The sequence below is a fragment of the Oryzias melastigma genome, linkage group LG9 (genome assembly GCF_002922805.2).
Source record: "Oryzias melastigma strain HK-1 linkage group LG9, ASM292280v2, whole genome shotgun sequence".
Classification (NCBI taxonomy): Eukaryota; Metazoa; Chordata; class Actinopteri; order Beloniformes; family Adrianichthyidae; genus Oryzias; species Oryzias melastigma.
The window spans coordinates 23,787,793-23,793,057 of NC_050520.1; the positions used below are offsets into that span (position 1 = coordinate 23,787,793).

The 5,265-nt window shown below is 42.5% G+C and overlaps 1 pseudogene; it reads right to left on the bottom strand.

Annotated features, from left to right (window-relative positions):
• Positions 1 to 5,265, bottom strand: part of LOC112148062 — a 19,030-nt pseudogene that overhangs the window by 679 nt on the left and 13,086 nt on the right.

Sequence of the window (5,265 nt, forward strand, 5' to 3'; positions counted from 1 at the left end):
TGTTATTTACCCACTCTTCCACGGGCTCAATAGCAGTGGAACCAGCCAAAACCCCTACCTTTATGAAATTCAATGTGGGTGACTATGCCGCATGCCCCATTTACCAATCCATTGGTGATGTCTAAATTTTTGCACAACATCACACAAGCACTTACGCCCAAGAGCAGCTTCTCTTCCAAACAGCTGTTCTTGACTTTTTTATGATGCCCACTCATCAGTTCCAGTCTTCCTGTTTCTTTACTTTGAATGAAATCCTCTGCACTAATCTCAAAATAATCTTCACAAATTGTTTTTAGCTGCGCCAAATTGTGTGCAAAAACTTGGGCATTTGTGGGGAAAATGTGTAAAGCCGTGCTGCCCTCGCCTGTTTCACGCTGCTTCAGCATTTGCACATCACCAGGTAACAATTTGGTTTCTTTTGAACTAATCCTGTTTAACATCTGTGCAATTGCTTGGTCTTTCTGTCGGACAATCTCTTCAACCACTTTGAAGAACGTGGACCACAAATTTACATCTGATGTTTCTGCATAAAGTGGTTTCCCTTTAACGGGAGGCAACTGATAGAAATCTTCAACATCAGCAATTGAAACTTTCCCAAAAGGGGAAAAGTCGCCCGTCTGTTTAATTTGTCGTAGTCTTCCGTGGATGTAGGTCAATAGTCTGTGGTCCACCATGGAAATTTCATCAATTATCAAAATGTGTAAATCATGATATTTAACGCGCATAAGATTAAGTTTTTCCTCACCCAGAGGACAGTACAGCAGACGGATATCTTTACTGATCCCAAATGTAGTATGAATGGTTGCTGCCTACAGACTATAGGCAGCAATCCCAGTGGGGGCACTGAGCAGAACTGAGATGGAGTCCGGTTGTCGACACATAGGCGACAGCAACCTCGTTGCCTCATACTGGATTGCTCTGATCAAGTGGCTCTTTACAGTCCCTGCAGCGCCTGTAACGAACTTGTGCAGAGGATCTGGGTTGTGACCAGCCACTTTCTTCAGACACCACTCTCTGACATAAAGGAAGGTGGAGAGTTGCAGCTGATTCAAAGAGCTAATCAGCAACAACCCCCCCTCCCTACTAAGGCCTGGACTCCTTTCCAGGTGAGCAGCTTCAGCACGGAGAACATCCAGATCTGGAATCTCCGGCTCCTGATCTTCCTCAACCTCTTTATCCTCTGACTGTCTCTCCTGCAGCTCCTGAGCACACTCTCTCTGTTCTAATTGTGCTCCGGGGACCAACATGTCCCATGCAGCTTCCAGAATCTCAGCATCTGACAGTTCAGCCTGGGCCAGCTCTAACACTTCAACTTCAAGCTTCTCCCGGTTCCGATCTACGACAATTTCAACAGTGTATTCGCCGCTTCTAAGACGCACCGTACCCTTTTCATAAAAATCCTGGTAGAATTTGAAATCCTGCAGTTTCAGGTCGTCGTCCATGCGATACGGGAGGAATAATTCTAAAATCCTCAAATGAAACCGCTCTGGATTTTTCATTTCAGAGAAACGCGCATAACGGACGACTGTGGGTTTGGTATGGGTGCATTTAACAGTCAAGCCACAATTATTCCGGAGTTCTATCGCATTTTTGGATTTTTCATTTTTTGACAGTAAACGATATTATGATGCAAAACTAGCAATGCACATATCATCAAATTCTTGGTTAATTGGCCTATTTTTGTACCTATCGACGATGTTGAGCATCCACTGGTTTCCTGACTCCCCTTGCTCCTGCAGAACAGCCAGTGGTTTGCTCATTCTAACGATGTTGTCCCCGGTTGGAATGAACACTACTTTTCTGGAACATTCTTTTAGATGCATGTTAGCCAATCTATAAACAGCTTCTTGAGCTGACACGTCCCGATTATGAAAGTACACGGTGCCTAATTTCTTCAGTGATTCTTTTGCACTGGCGTTTCCTTTTTCCGCTTCTTTTTGGCCGTTCCTTAACAACAGACCCATTTCGCGCTTTTCTTTTAAAATGTACGAAATTATGTACACGACGCATGCATAAGCATCCACGATGTATTGAATGTCCATGTTTGCATTCCAACACTTTAACAGGGACTTGTTGTACGGGGTTGATCCAGACTTCATTTTTATTCCTTTTTAAGACAACTTTTCTTTTCCTGCTACAAGCCCTCAACAGACTTTCGTATATTTCCTGGTCAATTTGAAATGTTGAAAGATCTGTTCCAAGGTGTCAAATTTAGATTTCTCGTTGACGATCTCACTTGTAACTTTGATCAATGCTTCTGCTGCCATGTCGGCTTCTTGCTTCCTAATCTGCCAGCAGATGCATTGATCTTTTGCTTTTTCGCCTGTTTCGCCAAACTGATTTGGGTCTGAACATTTGGGACATTTCTGTTTCTTTTCTTCATCAATAACAAATGTTCGGCCGGATGCTGTTCTGGGAAAGTTGAAGTGACATGTTTTTCCCCCTTTTTTGCACGATTTTGTGTGGCTCCTGGAGTGCTGCTGGACAGACAGTACAATCTCTGCCAACACCTTGTCGTTCACCGGAATCTCACAGGTCACGTATCGATCGATAAATGCGGCGACCTCCTCCACCGTTGCTTTTCCGATTCGTAGAGCCCCCTCCACCCAGAACAAAACATGAACATGAGGGGACCCACGCTGCTGGAACTCAACCCTATAAAAGTAATCGATAATTTTCCTGATTGGATTGGCGGGAGACAGCAGAACCTCCCTGAGGAAACAGTGCTAGCGGAAGTCAAACATGCATGCCGCCGTGACACTGCTCCTATGCAACAAATCACACCGGTCCGTCCAATCCAACTGGTCAGCTGTTTTGGTTCTCCCCTCCTGTCTTAACACAGTGCAGAGGAGATTTTTCAAACGCAAGTCGGCGGTACACCCAGCTGACGAACACATGCCAACAAGTCTTTCTCTGTGTCCTGCCAAAATGCCGGAGTGCCTCGAATAGGCCGGAGGAAACAATATTCCTGATCCACCTCCAACAGCTTCTTCAGAGACTTCTCGGAACGTGCATCGGCACTTACGCTTTCAGATGCACGTCCAGTCTTCTCTTTGCGAAGAGCCACAGACACACTACTCACAACCTTCTCTACCTCCGACATGTACTGTGCAAACAAGATGTATTCAACGTTCTGCGCAAACCTTCCGTCGGCATGGAGGATCCTGTTATTAAAATACCGTGACAGAGACAATTTGTATTTCCTAATTTCGTGGAAAACATTTTTACCGTCGGGAAAAATTACAGGGAAACATTTAGCTTCGTTTTCCAGATTAGATAATAGTCTGACTGGATTGTTCCCTTCTGCCGGGGCCACATTCAAAATGTCCTCAAAATATTGATCGAGAACTTCTTGGCCGATGTCCACTGGAAACAGAGCAAAATCCTGGAACATGCAGTGAGTCTGTATGCCATGGAGAAGCTCATCTTCTCCATCATCGGCCCCTTCTTTTTTTGGTCCACTTTTGTCCGCCTTGTGATCAACTTAATTTTGATCTTCATCTTTCAGTTCTTCCTTACAAAAGTCATTGAGCCAAGCTTCGTTAAACTCTATGTCTTTATAGTATTGATTATTTTGTTTCAAATACTGCAAGGCCCGCCTAATGTGCATGGTATCAACAAACTGATACTTATAATGACATTTGTAAGTCAGTTTACGTTTTAATTTGACATGTAACAGAGATCCTTCTTTTTCAGCAACTGCCTCTTCAATTTAACATTACTTATGACACTCTTTCGTAACGCCTGATTTTCCCTGTATCTCTTTTTGTTTGCAGCGTTGACTCTAATTCTATGTGCTGCATCTCTTTTATATTTGTCTTTGCAGAGAGCTTTTATCATGGTCCTGTGTTTAATATTTATTTTATATTTTTCTATGCTCAGAGACTTCATCATGGTCCTGTGTCATCTGAGTATTTCACTTCTGCTTTTGACTTTAACATATCTCTCTAGTCCTCATTTTCCAAGTACCTTTGTTTCAGATGTCTTCTATTGCTTGCCTTAACTTTCTGTCTGTAACTTACATTACTTGAATATTTATTTTGGATGGTATGCTTGAAACCATTATTCTTATTTTCTCTGTAAATCTTCCCTTTGTACTTTTGCCATTTTCTTTCTTCTTTGGAATGGAAAGTATTTGGACGTAAATTTTCCAAATCTACTCTTCTTGTCAATTACTAAATTACTTATGTTTGTAGAGTTGATTTTACCTTTTTCACGTGAATGCATGAACTAAGTTTCTGAGTTCAGGTTGGCAGACGTGCAACAGCCAACACAAGAGTCCTGGTGCTGATCTTTGACGCAGGTTACATTTTCTAAATGCACAGCTCCACAATTTTGGATATTTTTCATTTACTGATGATTGTTCCCTGATGCTCTTGTGCCTAAGCCACCTGCCACCAAACAAGACAAAAAAATCACCCCCAATAAATAAGCTGTAGCTTGAATTTCTATATCCATCGCCCAAACACTAACGAAACGCATTCTAGATTTGGCATTGTAATCAGCTTCAGAGGAGTACTCGTGTACAATTACCCAGCTATATTGATCAGGATTATTTTCCATATCTTTAACAACAGCTAATCGAATTTTTCTGTGAGCGTTTTGCGATCCGCTCACAGCCTGGGAGATGGCCCAAAAGAAACAGTTCCCATCTCCCACTATACTTTTATGGTGCAGGGTGGCCTTAATAATCCAATGGGGGAAAAAACTGGGACATTAAACTTTTTAAACTCGATGTCTAAAATTGAGCACAGACCCTGGCAAACATCAAGATTTAAAGGATTAAAGTAAAATATTTCCTGTTCAGGCTCTCTAGTAAAAATTACATCCCGTTCCTCCACAGCAACATCATCTAATTTTGCTTTTTTAACCTTTTTTTCAAATGAAGGACCTGCAGAATTATTTGTTACCCCTATTTTCTGTTTTGTTGCTGTCATTTTGGATTCCTCTAGAACGGGGGTCGGCAACCTGCGGCTCCGGAGCCGCATGCGGCTCTTCAAGCACTCCCTTGCGGCTCAGTGGCGCTTTTTCAAAAATGTTTTGATAACAATTTAAAATGTTGGAAGGAAATATATTGTAGTGAATGGGGTGGATGCAGAGCCACAGATGACTGGCAGAATTAATCCAGACATCATTTGTGTCCCATACATTGTATGATCCCTCGTGATTGGATTAAGAAGCGCACACGCAGGCCATGGAGACCTGTTGGTGTCAACATTTTGACTACTATTTTTTTAACAGTTCCGAACCACAGAACAGCAGACA